At 48.6% G+C, this 17287-nt stretch overlaps 2 long non-coding RNA genes across 2 annotated transcripts; one reads left to right on the top strand and one right to left on the bottom strand.

Annotated features, from left to right (window-relative positions):
- Window positions 1-873: 873 nt before the first annotated feature.
- Window positions 874-7927, bottom strand: LOC113623742 (uncharacterized). Its single transcript, XR_003434042.1, has 3 exons — window positions 7636-7927; window positions 6213-6334; window positions 874-2386 (listed from the first exon to the last, which is right to left on the bottom strand). It is a non-coding gene; the product is annotated as an uncharacterized LOC113623742 (long non-coding RNA).
- Window positions 6441-14896, top strand: LOC113623741 (uncharacterized). The gene is made up of 3 exons (XR_003434041.1): window positions 6441-7326; window positions 11662-11792; window positions 14439-14896. It is a non-coding gene; the product is annotated as an uncharacterized LOC113623741 (long non-coding RNA).
- The last annotated feature ends 2391 nt before the right edge of the window (window positions 14897-17287 follow it).

Below are 17287 nucleotides of genomic sequence, written 5' to 3'. Positions count from 1 at the left end.
CCACGCACAGCAAAGAAGACCCAACGTAACCAAAATAAATAAATAAATAATTTTTTAAAAAGGCTGAAAAATGAGGGGACCACAGAAGTCCACGATGGTCAAATGAGAGCTGAGGGGAAGGGGCAACAAAAATTACGTATGCAGGAAGAGAACCACACAGGACTCTGGGCTGGGAAAAGAAGATCTCTGGCTAGAAGAGGAAAACAGCAGTTGTCACCCTGTGCTCCACATGTGCTTCCTTGGCACTTGTCCAGAAACGTTGCTTCCTTTGCCTTCTTCTTCACTAGAAGCCTGGAAGGGACATGGAGTAACTATTAGCACAAAGGCTCCGTAAGCACCTTTAGGATGTGCTAGAACCACTAATAGAAAAAAGCAGCCACCATCAAAATAAACAATTTCTGGGTCAAAAATGTCAGCGCAAACACAGCACAGAGCACCCTCAACTGCCCAGCAGCTCCTTTCTGGTGGGCAGATGAGTGTCTGGACCCAGGGCCCGTCAGAGTGATGACTGCTTTCTCCTCCTGGCTCGAGGGTGTCCCTCCATCCAAGAGAATTGGCTTCCTAGGTAAAGAGGCCACGCTTCAGTCAAGGGTCTGCCAATGTGATTTTTTTTTTGTAATATCCTCTGTCTCTTTATTTTTTTATTGTTTTTTTTTTTTGCCAATGGGATTTGATGAACTCACAGTAGAGCCGTTCTCACCCAAAAAGACTCTTTGGATGAAAAGAGATGAGTCAGGGCTTCCCTGGTGGTGCAGTGGTTGAGAGTCCGCCTGCCGATGCAAGGGACAGGGGTTCGTGCCCCGGTCCGGGAAGATCCCACATGCCGCGGAGCGACTGGGCCCGTGAGCCATGGCCGCTGAGCCTGCACGTCCGGAGCCTGTGCTCCGCAACGGGAGAGGCCACAGCAGTGAGAGGCCCGTGTACCACAAAAAAAGAGAAAAAAAAAGAGAGATGAGTCAACCCAGGTGGCAATGTTAACTCCTTGAGCAAGTCCATTTACCTTTCCGGGATGCAGGGAACTTGTCCGCAGAAGAGGAGGAGAGAATATGGAGTAGATGCATATCTGGGGCTCCTTGCATTTTATTCATTGATCCCAGGGACCCTCAAAAGACACATCTCCTACTTTAGCCTATCAGCCCTTGGCCTTCCTAGCAAGCTAATCACCTATGAAACAAACCACAGAAATCCTGCTCTTTCTTGGTTTGTCTCCCCCTTTCCTTCCTCTGTCATAACAAAGGTCTGTGTTGGGGATCCTCAGCTGGGCTGTAGGGTAAGAACAGTTAATGGGTAGAAGCGGTGACAGGGTCCCACTGAGCAGTGAGGCCTGGCGTCAGCCTTAGTTGTTATGTTGACACCCCACTTACATGGAAAACTGGGTGAGGCAGCCTGGCATGTTGTAGGTACCTCTGGGAAAACTGCGAAAGGAAAATTTTAAACACACACCCATAACAACCACCACTTCCTAGGCAGTCAGCGCCTCCTCTGCTTGTGAAAAGGAGCCTGGCCCTGTTTTGGGGGTGGAGGGGTGTGGGGAGAGTGTTAGGCCCTACCTACCTGGGCCCTGAGGCTCTGGGAACGCAGAGGCCATTTTCATCCAGCCTTCAGAAGTTTCCTTTTGTGGCATCGCGGGGATAAAAATATTCCTCCCTGAAGGTGCAACCGCGGCACAGCAGATGTCCCTGACTGAGCACTTGGGAAGGAGCTATTAAAAGGAATGTAATTAGGTTGTCATCCTGGGGCCTCCGAGCCAGGCTTCCGAACGCCATCTTTGTTGAAAGTTTTCCAGACGTCAAATATTTGCGGAACCCGATTTACCAAGAAGGTTGTCCTACACAATAGGACTGAGCGCAGCAAAAGCAAAATGACACGTCCGGTCAACGTTGGCCTCAGGCCCTAAGACTCCTTTGTCTGTGTCTTTTGCCCATTTTGGGTCCTGGCCTCTCTCCCTAATTTCCTCTCCCTTCCTCCACACACATAGCCTCCCATCACAATTTGCTCTTAGGAAAGGCTCTCTCAGTCATTTACCCCTTAGCATGAATGAGGGTAACCCTCTGAGCACTTCTTCCCTCTCCAGGAACATGGGATTCATGCCTGAGCTCTGTACACTTCAGGGAACAGAAGGCTTTGTCTCCTTTTGTAAAAGGGATGTGAGGCACTGGAGCCACGGTGGGGGGAGTGCCTTCCTAGTGACCCTGCAATTGTGTCACAGGCAGCTACCTACTAGTCTGTGTCTGGAGCCAGTCCTGATTCCAAGCTCCTTTCTTCCTTGGAGTCTGTTGTAATCACTCCCCTCCGTTCTGCTTTTTTACCTGCAGGTTCACCTCCCCATCCGTCTTCTCGGCCATTCATCTATCTATGCATCCGACAGCTATTGAGAGGAGCTGTGCTGGGTGGGAAAGAGAGGGGTGAGCACAGCACCCACGAGCCTTGTCATCATGGAGGGAGACAGCGTAGAATCAGAAAGACATTCATCAGATAATTCCAGAAATAAGTGGAAACAAAGGAGAAGGAAGTCCATGGTGCTGTGAGGATGTGTTAGAGAGGAAACTGACCTGTCAGGGACAGCGTGTGTGTGTGTGTGTGTGTGTGTGTGTGTGTGTGTTGAGGGGGATATGTGTTATGTGCTTGGTAATTGGTTCCTTCAATTGGAACAGCTTGTGCAAAGGCCCTGGCTGAGCCTGAGAGGAAATAACACAATTTTCACGAGATCTTTCTCCTGCTGGACTTCAGGAAACATCAGGGATTGTGGTTATAAAATTTTAAAAGCAGGGAGAAGGAAGGAGAATCGGAAACCGGTTTCTGAAATCCTCTGCCGTAAACAAATTTCTTATAGGGAGTTGAGAGATGGCTCTCCAAACAAACAGATTTTCTTTGGTGGCAAAGAGAGCTGGCCCTGACCTCCTCCTCCTCCCAGAGGCCTTCCCTGATATTTCAGCCAGCTTTTTACCCTTTAGCAATATATCACGGTATTTCCCCAGGTCAAGAAGTACTATTTTACAATAGGATTGTTAATGGCCACCTAATACTCCAGAGTAGAGGAAGCCACAGTTTGACTCAATGAAGCCCCTGTTGTTGGACATTTAGCTTGTTTCTAATGCTTTGCAACCCTAAGTAACGCTTCTATGAATGAACATGCTTGTATATCAACTTTGCCCATTCCTTGGACTTTTGCTCAGGATAAATTTTGCTACATAGTAACTAATAAGGGCCAGTTTTACTAAACACAAGTTTTCTTAACTGCTGAGCCTGTATACCTGATATACAGGTATACATATACGTAGTGCTCTTCCCACTCTGCAGGGATCCTGCTGGGTCCTCATCCATCCACTAAATTTGCAGGAAGGGATGGGAGGAGTCTCAGCAGGAAAGAACCTGAGTGGACAGTGGCTAAGGGCTGTGTGTGGGGGGGGATGATCAAGGGCTCAATCACCACTTACCTCTTTCTCCACCTGTTCTTCCCCAACGTAATGGACCCAGTCTGTCTATGCTGGTGGAGGGCTCTGCCCTGATGCTCAGCACTCCACCTGCGTAGACAGAGCCTGAGAGTGGGAGGGGCTAGGACCTCTAGCAGGGAGCTCTCTGCAGGAACTTTCTCCAGAAAGCTCTCAGCCCCGAGAAGAATTGTGGGGCTACATGGAACATATGCCAAAAGAGAGAGTCCCTGGCGGAGACAAGGCTGAGAAACAGGATACCAATCTGTGGTTCAGAGTTCGTTACAGATGTGTTGTGTGAATCACCTAATCTCTCTAGGCCTCTGTTTCTCCATCCATCACATGGAAGTATCCTCTTCTATCCCTACTTGACCAGGATGATGCAAAGATGAAGTAAATGAATATATATCTACTTAAAATGAGCTACTGATTATGAAAGTATATGGGAATACACAGGCAGAAAAGAAACCAAGATTGAATAAAGCCATAGAGTATAAGTGGGCTTTGTGTTTTATCCCCAGGGCCTAGAACTGTGCCTGGCATATAATAGGCACTCAGTACCTATTTGTAAAATGAACGAAGAAACACATAAACATCTACTCCATCCTAGACACATGCTAAGTGCTTCATAGGCATTTTCCCACTTAGCCCTCACAAACAGCTCTTTACCATGGAGGTATAAAATACTCCCATTTTGCAGATATAAAAGCTGAGGCTCAGACTGGTTAAGTAACTGCCAAGCATCATACAGCTAGTGTTTGACAGGATTTAAATTTAAATGTAAGTTCTTCTGATGCCATTCTCTCAACTCTTCCCACCTCTGTTATATGTTGCAGGAGAAAACTTGCTGTGATGTGTGCTCATGTCACTGTGCATTAAATGAGATAGTACTTGTTGAAAGCTGCAGCACCTGGCATGCAGTTAGTGCTCTACGAATATATTATAATACTCTACTCATTAATTTCTATTTTTTATCACTGCATTGTAAGCACCTCAAAGGCAGGGGTTATTCCTCTCCACAAGCAGGACAGAGTAGTTGCCTAACATACCAATTAACTAAAGCATTATTTTTGAATATCATAATGTGGAAGCAGGATTGTTTCCATTAAGGCAGGGCTTTGTGCTTTGTGGACAAAGCTAATCTGACCATGACTTTAATGGGAAGCCAGAGCAGGCCATGACTGTCCAGTGGCTTGGAAACCTGGTGGTCAATAAGGAAATGGGTAGAATCAGACACCAAGGAAAAGAACAGTAACCGTCAAACGGAACTCCCGCTCTGCCCCTCCATTGACACCAGGCGACCATTCTAACAGCCTCTGGCCCCACCCCTAGGGCCTGCAATCTGATAGGCTCAGCAAAGCAGAGGTGGGTGGGGCCTTGGAGAGACTCACCCAATCATCTGGCTCCACACTTGCTGCCTGGGACTAGGTGGTACAGGAGGTGACTGGACCCCGCAAGAGAAGTCAGGGGTCCTGGAAAACTTCCCTCCCCCCCCCCCCAGAGACAATGCAGGAAAAGAGACTTAGTCTTTCAGTCTTTGGCTTTGCACTTTACTAGCACTGAGCCTCAGTGCCTTCATCTACAAAATGGAATAGTAATTCCTTTTCCATAGGGTTGTAACAATTAAATAAAATATAACATGGAAAATTGCTTAACATAGGTACCTAATTCATTTCAAGTGCTCAAAAAAATCAGTTGCCTCTGGATACCAATGTGCCTGAGGGCAGGAACTATATCTGAATCACGGCTTGCCTGGGTGCCCTAGTACTTTTAATTGTTCATACAATGTTGAAGAATGAATGCCTGAATGGCTGGAATCCTCCATTCATGCTTCATCCCATCTGGTTAGCTTTGCCTGTTTTTAGTCTCTCAAAAAATCTCTAGAAGATTTAACACGTTAATCGTTTCCCCCACTCCCAGGAGGGCCTGGGTACAACATGAAGGCCTGGGTACCTGGGGAGGAAAAGGGGCACTTTCATAACAAAGACAACTTCATGGTGTGACTAGCCCCTCCCTGGCTGCTTGCACCCTCATTTTGGACCTTCTTGCTCCAGGATGCTAGGACAATGGCTTTGACCCACTGCGGGCTATATGAAGGATATTAAAGATACATCAGGCTGACAGTGAAGATTTCAGAGGGGCTGAGTTGCCCTTAGGGGTGGAGTGCTGTGTTCCAGTTAGAATTAAGGAATGAACAATTTAGATGAGTGGTTAGAATTGGGGCATTAAGATTAGAGTTTGGAAGTCAACTGGAGTTAGGGTTTGATTATTAGTTACCATTGAATTTCTGAATGAGAGATGGAGAGTTGCTAGTAGCCAGATATGGTGGGGGCCGTCTCATTGATCTAAAATTTAAAATGTTCTATTCCAAGGACCTGTCTCCTTCATTATGGGGAGCGAGAAATTTCTCTCTTCTGACTGGCTCCTCAACAGGCCTGAGTGTACCTGCAGACTGAGCAGGTTAAGCATCTACTACGTCTCAGGTGTGTCGTCTAGCATATATGGTCCCCAAAGTGTCCAGGACACAGACCCCTATAATGAAGCTGAGGAGACCAGGATGTGAATGATCTGGTCTAGACCCACCCCTGCCATAGCCCAGTGACTTTGGAGGAAACGTAAATCTCCTAGCCTCAGTTTTTCCATCTGGCAAATGGATGTAACCTCAGAGGTCTGTTTGGAAAACCTCAAGTGATCGTGGAGGAAGAACTTTGAAGTGAACATGCTCTCTGGCAGAGTAAGCTGTTCCAAAATGAACTATAAAGCAAAGTCTGGGTAACTTACCCTCAGGAAAGGCTGAAGATCCTCCTTCCCTCCATGAAATTCCAGGTTTTCCAGCCCTTGCCACACTCAACCAGTCTTTCCCAAGACCATTTCCGGCAGGGACTTATGCCTCTGAACAGGAACTGACAAAGAAGCAACTCACACCAAAAACTTTCCAGGCTCCTAGTCCTCCCCAACACACACACGCACGCACGCACGCACACACGCACACCAGCCAGCTCTGGGGCTGCAGTATGTATGACGAATCCTATGAGACACATGGATAAAGTGAGGACTGGACAAATATTTATCACATGAATGAATGAATGAATGAATGAGGGTGTGGGTGAGTAAGTGGCTGCATGAATGAGCAGACACACCCTTAGAGAATGAGATGGCTTCCTAATCCAGGATACTGAGTGCGCTCAAAGAATGTCATTTGGGGCTTTCCTAGTGAGCGCTCCATGACGGAGCCATACCCTCTTCTTTTCCTCGAGCCCCATATGTCTTATTTTCTCCCCAACTTCATTGTGGGGGACTATGTCCTAGACTCCTTTGGGAACAAATATGCTAGACTCAATATGTGGTATATAGTAGTTGCCCAATAAATGTGTGATGAACTGAAGTGGAAGATAAATAAGACTTGGACCCTTACACTTACACCCTCTCTCACTTACAATTTAGTGAGAGAGAAATCATAGGCATATAAGTACTATATGACAAAGCATCACAGGTAACTGGTACCAAAAAAGAGCCAAGGAATATATGCTATAGGTCAGAGCTGAGAAAACTTACTATGGGTTGAAAAAGCAAGGGAATGCTTCATGAAGGAAGGGAATGAGGTTTAAAGGCTACACCCTGAAGGAAGAGAAAGATTCGGAGGCAAGGGAGAAGGTGATGCTGATAGGGGCAAAGGGCTGTGCCCAGGAGGAAGGCCAGTTCAGAAAACCTGAGTAGATTTAGTGTAGCTGGACAGCAGATTCAAGCAGAAGAGTGCGGCATGTGCCACAAGTAGGTGGTGGCGACTGTAGGAGAAGGGATTTGGATCCGGAAGCTAGTGAGGGCGTTTGAGCAGTGGAAGGAAGTGCAAGGAATGCTGTGAGGCGTGGAAAGATGATCTGGAGGAGACAGACAGGTAAGCAGCAAGGTGAGCGGCAAACCCTGCTGGGAGGTAATGTGCCAGCACAGGACTGGCCAGAGCCGAGTCTTGGGCAGAGAGACCACTTTCCATTTCTTTCTTTCTCTCTCTTTCTTTCATTCATTCAGATATTGATTGCCCCCTAGCAGGCCCCGCACAGGTAAACAGAGCAGATGCCTTCCCGCCTTTCCCGGGCCTGGGTCTCTACTCTCGGCCCCCACCTGTGTGCCCAGCCCCAAGGCTTGGGGCCATACGGGCCAAGGGCGAGGGCTGGGTGTGGAGGTGCAATTGGCTCTGACCTCTCACCTGCAGCTTCTTTCCACGAAACCTCTAATCCCCACGGTCCGGGGTCCCAGGCCCACGTGCTCCTGATCATGCCCCACCCTGACCACCGCCGTCCCCCACCGGCCACACCTGAAAGGGAAGGAATTGCGGGAACGGGGGTTGCCCTGTGGACGGGGCGGCGCCACCAGAATACGGGCTGAGGCCGCGGGCCGGGGCAGGGGGCTGAGGGACGGCCTAGGAAGGCGCTTCCCGCAAACGGCCACACACGCCCAGAGGCTGGGTGGGGCCGTGAGGCGGTGGGGCGCGCAGCCGGCCGGGCGGGAGGAGGGGCGGGGGACGGGGAGCGGGGCTCCGGACGCGCCGAGCGGGTCCTCTGCGCCCCCTGCCGAGCGCCGGCCTCCACTGCACGTGCCGCCGCCGCCGCCGCCGCCCCTGCGCGCCAGGAGCGGGACCCGGCGGCGGGCACGCCCCGGGAACCCCGCCGCCGACTCCTGACCCCTCCCTACCGGTCCGCGGTCTCCGCGTTCCTCCCTGGGAGAAGGGAGGTGGGAATTGGAGGCTTTTTTGTAATGGAAATACAGGCGCTCGCGGAAGTCCCCTGGCCTAAAGCACTTTAGGAGCCGGCCTTACCAGGTGCTTGAAATTCCACCATTAGAGATACCATTCTTTGGAGGGGTGGAGTGGTGACGTCTTCAACTTTTATTGGATATTTTAACGGTGAGGACTTACCAGATATGCCTGGGAAGGGGCTTGGAAGGAGTAGGTAGGCAAAGTCGTTCATTCCTTCTCTCAGTAAAGCTTTTATTAGAGATCATTTGCCAGGGCTATCCTGAAGGTAACTCAGAGCCAACAGTCATACTGTGGCAGTGCTGGGTTGTGAAAGGCTAGTTTCTCCTGTCACGTTTTGCCTTTTATTAATCACTGGATAATTGAGCCCCCCTACTCCGGGAAGTCTGCCTTGACTTTTTGGGTGTATGGTTACAGGCAAAGTCAGTATCTGTCAGTTTAGCAGGCCAGGTTCTCTGTTTATTTCCCACGAGTTCTGTCTGGTCTCTCCAGGCTCATTCGGTGACCAGGGACAGAAAATCCTCGTCAGCTGGGGCACTTCTCTAAGGGACAAGAATCAAAATATAGAGTACAAGGAGCCAACGCTCCCATTTCCTGTCCCATCAGGGATAAGCCCATGCTCTCCTCAAGAGCCATTTGCATCTGGTCCCACATTCCATATGACCTTCGTGAGCACCCAGCCTGGACAGTCTGTTCTCCAAAGAGAGCCAGGAAGTCACATAAGATCATGAATGCTCCTAAATTTAAGTTAGATCGTCTCTCTTCTCAAATCCCTGCCATGGCTACCCGGCTCACTTGGAGTAAAAACTGAAGCTTCTACCTTGGCATGAAGGGTCAAAGTGCCCTGGCCCCTCTCCTACTGCTCTCCTATCACTCACTCCCGTGACCATATCAGTCCCCTAACTGCTGTCCCTTGAATTCAACAGAGACACTTCCACCTCAAACTCTGGCACTTGCTGTTCCCTCTACCTGGAATGCTGTTTCCCCAGGTGCCCACGTGACCCACTCCCTCCCCTCCTTCAGGTCTATATTTAAATGCCACCTTATGGAGAGGGGCTTTCCCTGACCGTCCTGTCTGAAATAACACCCATCATCCTCTGTGCCCTTAGCCCCCTCGATTTTTCTTCTAGCGCTTATCACAACCTGACATGTTACTTATTTCTGCTTATTTGTATGTTGTCTGCCTTCCCAACAAGAATGTAAGCTCCAACGAGAACAGAGAACTTTATCCGTTTGTTCCTCATCCAGCACCTAGAAAACAGCCTGGCACATAGTCAGTGCTCAATAAATTTGTGAAATGACTGAATGAGTGTGTCAGGCACTAAGCCAACTACGGGTACAGGCCATGAATAGCCTGGGCTCTTGCCCTTGAAGAACAGATGGGCGGACAGGCAAATAATTACAAACCAGAGTGATGAGTATTCTATCCAAGTACAGATGTATGTAAAGTACACTCGAAGGCTCAAGGAAGGAAATAATTCACTCTGCCTGGAAATCAGAGGAAAGCACAAGGATGACATCATCGGGTGGAGGAGAGAGGGAAAAGGCATTCCAAGCCGAGAGAAGAGTGAGAGCAAAGGCAGAGGTGTGAAAATACGAGCTAGAGCAAAGGCAGAGGTGTGAAAATATTTGACTAGTTTGTGGGGGCGTAGCAAGTAGGCTGGCCTGGCTGGAATGCAGGATGCAAGGCAGGTGTGGCAGGGGATAAGTTTGGAAAGACAGATTGAGGATGTATTATTAAGGGCTTGTTAGAATGATGATGATTGACTCTCTAAATTTCAGAACCGTGCCAGGCCTGTGGGGACATTTCAGGGCAAAGAGCTTACTTCTAACCTCAGACAGGGCACCACAGGAACAGCCACGTCCTGCTGCTGGGAAAGGCCTGGGAACACAGTGGGGGTCTCCCCGGGGCCTCAGGCTAGGCTCTGAGGATCCATGGGAGCAATCTGGCAGCACTGCTTGCCTTCCTGTTTCTGATCTAAACAGGACCCTCAATAAGGACTGTGCCCAGCTCCATGGAGCCCAAGAGTCCTGGGCTACATCACCAAGAGTCCAAGTTTCAAAATGTCCTTATTTTCCAATCTGACTCAAAAGGGTGGGGAAAAATTATAGACAGCAGCCATCAAGGGACATTGGCTTAATATAACTGGTGACCTGGGAAACGAGAGAGGCAGAAAATAATTTCCCTCTCAGACTGAGGAGCAGAGAGGGCCTCTTACAGCTCACTCAAAATAAAGACTTTTCCATCAAGCAGAGGGAGAGCATTTGTGTGTTTGCAGGACAAGAAGATTCTTTTCTTTGGCTTCCTCCTTGGTTATGTTGTTCCTCCCCCACCCACCCATCCCCTTCTCCTGCCGTCTCCGCCCTCAATCCTTCTCTCCTGACTTTTCCTTTCTTTTTCTCTTTTCCCGTGTCCTTCCACCCTGCCCACTTCCCTGCTCTCCTCTCCTCCCCTCCCTCCCTATTCCTTCAACTTAAGCAGGAGACAGCTATTTAAAACTGTTGAGGGATAATTATTTTAAATGGAAAACCATGACTCTTATGCAAATATAAAATGAACACGTGGCTTCTACTTCATTTAACTAATTAATTAATGAGGGAACCAGTAAGATGTTACAGTCAGTTCACAGAATCCAAAACACAGACCCATTTATATAGACAATCAAGGATGGGGGAGGGAACTTGCTAACTGATGCGGAGCTGGCATCTTCATTTGCATTCCTATGAACAGAATCTTGTGCCTCTGCTGCAGCCCTCCATAAGTTAACATCCATCTCTACAGGGATGCAACATCATGAATGACAATAAAAGGCGCAGATCCCCATAGAATCAGACAACTCAGGAAGGGTCCTCTAGTCTAGACAACAGTCTAGACAACCCCTGACATTCCATTGAAAGGATGCCCAAGGACCTTTGCCCATTTCAAAGTCTTTCACCATTTTTCTTGACAAGACCTCAGAAGAGTACAGGAAAGAGAGGTGGGAGCTGGTTAATTTTCACAAGACTCCAAACTGGTCTCTGTTTAAGGGTGGAAATTGATTCTGGCCCTGAGGCTCAGGCCCAGGGCAGAGGGGGGATGAGAAGAATGGTTGCCTGGCCCTGAGAAAAGCTGTGGGTGATGGGGCAGGTGACTGTTGGCCAACACTCCATAAACCTTCATTCCCTTCCTCCTGCCATCAACCTCAAACCTTGGAGACACAGGGAAGTTAAGGGCAAGGGTGGGGCAAATCCACCCCACATGAGGCCAGACCAGTGGAAGTAGTACTGGGCATGAAGGTGGCCATGGGCCTCCTCCAAGTCAGTCCCACTAATGTCCCTGCCATTTGGGTCTTCCCCTAGATGACAGCTTTCAGGACCACCTCACCAGGCTTTCGGGTGCATCTCCTGGGGTCTGTAGCAGTCGCTACATGGCTCATACCTTTGCACTGATCCTATTGCCCACTCCCAGACCTCACCCAAGTTCCCCCTGTCTCTTCCCAGATGTGGCCTTCCTGGACCTCTCTGTCATTATGCAGAGAACGACCAGGGACATGTCCAAGATGCACCTTCTAATGAGATATGTGAGCTTGGGAGCATGAAGCCGCCAGCGAACGTTCCCTGGAGGCCACTGGGTGAGCTGCTTGGCAGATGCTGGGGTGACGGTTGAGGAGGGGATGAGAGAGGGTGGCATTTGCAAAGAAGATGTGATCCCTGCTCTCAGAGAATTTCTAATCTAGCTTGGGAGGCCAAGTACCAAAGAAGCCCCAACAGCTGGTAGCCAGGGGCAGTGTGTGTGGAGAGAGGGATGTTGGGGGCAGGGAGGGAGGCTAGGGAAGCTCTGACCACAGAACCATCCCTAGAGCAGGACAAGGAGACCATCCCTCACCAGCAGAGTTCCTGCAGAATCCCTCATCCCCATGAAAGAAAGGCAGCTACCTTGCTTACCTGTACCCGGAACGGGTGTCTTCACAGCCATATGCATAGGGCCTCATCCCCATCCCCCATTTCTTCTTTCCCACCCTCCCAGAAGAAAGAACTGTTTGGCCTGAAGGTAGAAACACCAGGTGGGTAATCAAATGATTAAAAGCATTTCTAGGATACAGAGGTAAGGCAGGTGATGAAACCTGTTCCACCAAACTTAGGGCCTTGAGGCAGGCTTTGAACCAGGTGGAAGACACCCAGGTTTAGTTCTTCTGGCTACTCAGGTAGCAGTGTGATTCAGAGCCAATAATTTCTCAGCTCATCTATCACCAAGGGGGTTGGACCCCCTAATTGATTGATTGACAATTAAATATTTTTATTGTGGCAAAATATTCATACTATAAAAATTTCCATTTTAACCTTTTTTTTGTGTGTGTGGTATGCGGGCCTCTCACTGTTGTGGCCTCTCCCACTGCAGAGCACAGGCTCCGGACGAGCAGGCTCAGCGGCCATGGCTCACGGGCCCAGCCACTCCGCGGCATGTGGGATCTTCCCGGACCGGGGCACGACCCCGTGTCCCCTGCATCGGCAGGCGGACTCTCAACCACTGCGCCACCAGGGAAGCCCAATTTTAACCATTTTTAAGTGTACAGTTCAGTAGCATTAAGTACTTCTACATTGCTGTGCAACCATCACCACAATCCATCTCTAGAATTTTTTCATCATCCCAAACGGAAATTCCATAACCATTTAAACAGTAACTCCCTGTTACTCCCCTCCCCCGACTCCCTAATAACCACTTCTCTACTCTGTCACTACATATTTGACTACTCTGGGGACTTCATCTAAGTGAAATCATACAATATTTGTCCTTTTGTGTTTGGCTTATTTCACACAACATAATGTTTTCAAGGTTCATCCATGTTGTAGCATGTGTCAGCGTTTCATTCCTTTGTAAGGCTGAATACAATTCCATTGCATGTATATACCACATCTTCTTTATCCATTCATCTATAAGTGGACACTTGGGTTGCTTCCAAATTCTGGCTATTGTGAATAATGCTACTATGAACATGGGTGTACAAATATCTCTTCCAGTTCCTGCTCTCGATTTTTATATATATATATATATATATATATATATATATACCCCAAAGTGGAATTGCTGGTTGATAATTCTATGTTTGATTTTTTTGAGGACCCACCGTAGTGTTTTCCATAGTGGCTGCTCCATTGCTACATTCCCAAAGGTTCCAATTTTTCCACATCTGCACCAAAACTTGTTTTCTGTTTTTTTCTGACAATAGCCATCCTAAAGGGTGTGAAGTAGTATCTCATTGTAGTTTTGATTTGCATTTCCCTAATGATTAGTGATATTAAATATCTTTTCATGTGCTTATTGGCCATTTGTATATCTTCTTTGGAGAAGTATCTATTCTGGTCCTTTGCCCATTTTTGCATTGGGTTGTTTTGGTTTTGGTTATTACAGTTTAGGAGTTCTTTCTATATTCTGGATATTAATAACTTATTAAATATATGATGTGCAAATATTTTCTCCCATTCTGTGGGTTGCTTTTCAGTACTCTGTTGATGGTTTCCTTTGGTCCACAAAAGTTTTTAATTTTGATGAAGTCCAAATTGTCTATTTTTTATTTTGTTGCCTATGTCTTTGCTGTCCTATTCAAGAAATCATCGCCAAATCCAGTCTTAAAGCTTTTCACTTATGTTTTCTTCTAAGAGTTTTATAGTTCTAGCTCTTATGTTTACATTTAATCCATTTTGAGTTAATTTCATTTATGGTCTTAGATAAAGGCCCAACTTCATTCTTTTGCATGTGGAATCCAGTTTCCCTAGCACCATTTGCTCAATCCCTGATGTCTAAGATCCTGTATCAGTTAGGAATTTTGTTTAGCTTCAAGAAATAGAAGCTGCAGTAGCTTAAACACAGACATTTTTATTATTTCACATAGGAGAAGTCCATGGGTAGGCTGTGCTCAGCTACTGAGAAGGTTCCACGGGGATCTAGGCTTCTTCTATCTTTCTATTCCACCATGCATGACTCCCATTCTAGGTCCACTATGGCTGCTGGAACTCCAGCCAATATTTGTGAGTTCCAGGCAGCAGGAAGGAGGAAGAGGGAGGGATAAACGAGTACCACTTCCTTTAAGGAGCCTAAGTCCTGAACAATTCCTTAAAATCTCATTGGCCAGGTCTTTTTTTTTTCCCCCCAAAAGAGCAAAGTTTATTTCTCTGGTCACATTCCTTATAATGATGTACATTGCTACGAACTTCATTTCTTTGTTCTTTCTGTCTGTGTTCATTATAACAATGTGCCTATATTGCTTATTATGTGTCAGGCATTCATCTTGACATTTATAAATATTCTGCTTAATCGTCATAATAATTCATAAGGGTAGGTACTATTATTTTTCTCACTGTGTCATTGGCCAGATCTCAATCACGCAGCTGCAAAGGAGTCTGGGAAATAGAGACTCTTCTCTGGGTACAGTGCCATCTCAAATAAAATCAGGACACTCTTACCAAGGAAAAAAGGGAGAAGGAATGCTGGCTTAAATATTTAGAAGCGTCTGCTTTGGGCACCTCGTCCATCTGTAATTCTGTGGCAATTTGTCTCTTGGAGAAGAAAATGAGAAAATGGTTGCAAAGTGCTCAACAAAATGCTTTGCTCAGGCTGTGTACTCAAAACATGCTAGCTGGGGCTTCCCTGATGGTGCAGTGGTTAAGAATCCACCTGCCAATGCAGGGGACACAGGTTCGATCCCTGGTCGGGGGAGATCCCACCTGCTGCAGAGCAACTAAGCCCGTGCTCCACAACCACTGAGCCTGTGCTCTAGAGCCCGCAAGCCACAACTACTGAGCCCACGAGCCACAACCACTGAAGCCCGCGTGCCTAGAGCCCATGCTTTGCAACAAGGGAAGCCACCGCAATGAGAAGCCCACGCACCGCAACAAAGAGTAGCCCCCACTCGCCGCAACTAGAGAAAGCCCGCGTGCAGCAACAAAGACCCAACGCAGACAAAAATAAATAAGTAAATTTATTTTTTTTAAATGCTAACTATTATTTTCTTTTATTATTCTCTGATCTCAGGCCTTTCCAATATCTGTGCAGTTCTCTGCTTTAGAGGTGAAAACTGCCCCCCAGGTATCTTCCACACCAATGCCTTGAATATACCATTAGTGCTCTAAGTCTCTGTTTCTCTATTTAGGCCTTATTTTCAATCGAAAGGGGGTGAAGTAGGAGGGGCACAGGTAGCCTAAGGAATGACACACTCAGCCACTCTCAGCCTCTGTCTGTCTGATGCTTTTTTGCCAGGCTGCTGGCTGGGATCTGGGCTCCAGGGGAATTTGAGTCAGAAGGGGAGGGTCGTACACAGCCCAGAGGATACCAGATGAGTGTGACACTGTGGTGAGGATGAAAAGTGTAGGAAAGGGGCTGGATGGCTGCCTTTATATATGTGCAGAGGTGAGGGCATTTAAAGGTGGTGGAGGACGTGCTTTGCCCCTCTCTGCTGCTCCTGGGCTTATGTGGACACACTGTCAGGCACAGCCCGGTTAATCCCAGTGAAACAGGGCAGGATGGGAAGGCCTGGAATCTGAACCAAAACCACCCTTCAGGTGTGCGGAGGTGCTGCAGAACCCAGAGAGAGTGCCCGAAGATGTAGCCAAGCCCAGACAGGGGTCGGCAGTATGGTTACAGAGACCTGAGTTCATTCAGGCCGTCTCCAGAGTGATTGGTCAGAGAGAGGAGGCCGCAGACAGCGCCATGCTGGGCTGCAAAAGTCCTTCCTGGGAAGACTGTTCGGACCTCTATCCTTGGGGCAAGGTGTCAGCAGGTACACACCGCCAGGGAGAGGAGTGCAGCTGGAGCTGGCCACGTCAGAAACTGGGCCACACGGGGCCCATTTAGTAGCAGAAGAGGGGACCAAAGTCAACTCCAGGAGCTGTGATATTCAGAGCATTGAATCACAGTATGGCCAGACTCCCACCAGTCAGGGCAGACACAGGCCTCAGAACTGGGGCAGGGTCCTGGAAGCCTCCTACTGGGCCAAGGGCCAACCCTTTACCTTGTGGATCATGGGAAGGTCCCGGGGGCTGTGGCACAGGGGCTGGGGGGCTGGGTTGGCAGAGGGCACTCAGGGGATGTGTGGCTGCAGTTCGTTACTCATTGATACTAACATATTTCAGTAGTTTAACCACTGGTACAACTGGAACCATTTATTAATCAGCCTTGACCCCAAGGGGACAATAAGTATTGACTTTCCTACAGTTTAGGGTCAGCGGGATGGACTTGTTCAGAGCTGAAAGAACAGTGGGCTCCTTCCACACACTCAGGCGCACACTCACCCCATTTTATTGGACCCCTCCGTGTAGGGGTCCCGGGTGGACCTTTGGATTTCTGTCTTGGCTGAATCAGCGCTCTGACTTGGGCCCAGGGACAGGTGTGCAGGTACCTGGGGTTGGTATTTGCTGGAGGTACGTGAGCCAGAGGCAAGCAAAGGTCAGATTCTGAGGTAAGGTCAGTCTGCAGGGTCAACTTCCGGGGAGAAGACAGAGAGCACGAAGAGGAACTGGGACAGAGCCAACAGCAGGGGACAGGCACCAGGGCCCGGGGACCTCCTGGTGGTGTGCAGGGGGCGACGCCTATGGCCACGTCTGGGGTGAGGGAGCTGTTTAGGCCTGACCTCCTGTTGGTGCTGCCAGACCCCAGGGGAGAGCTAGGAAGAGGCCACAAGAGTCCGTGCCGGCCAGGTCAAAGGCAACCCGTTCGGCTCAGTGGTGAGCAAACACGGCACTCCCCAGTTAGAAGCATAAATAGCTGTCAGACAGGGTCAATGGCAGCACGTTCTAGACGGATGATTGGGTGACCATCAGGAATAACTTCAGGAAGACTTAGATTCAAGGGGACATGGTGGAAAGAGAATCTACATGGGACACAGGGGCTCCAGTTTCCTCTCTAAGCTCTGCCATTAACAGGCTGTGTGACCTCAGGTGAGTCACTGCCCAGCTCAGGGCCACATTTCCTCTACCTGCAAAATGAGGGCTCTGGCTTCGACCTCGCAAGGATCTCAGGGGGAGAGATCATGATCAGAGGAAGAGCCAACCCTGAGTGAGTTGAGGACCAGCCAGGGACTGCTCAGAGTATATCACAGTGGGATTTAGCTTCGACATCTGGGAAGACTCCTGA

This window comes from Aethalodelphis obliquidens, unplaced genomic scaffold (assembly GCF_003676395.1).
Source record: "Aethalodelphis obliquidens isolate GAN/ISIS:26980383/991018 unplaced genomic scaffold, ASM367639v1 scaffold12, whole genome shotgun sequence".
Classification (NCBI taxonomy): Eukaryota; Metazoa; Chordata; class Mammalia; order Artiodactyla; family Delphinidae; genus Aethalodelphis; species Aethalodelphis obliquidens.
This window is presented reverse-complemented; position numbering and strand designations above follow the sequence as displayed.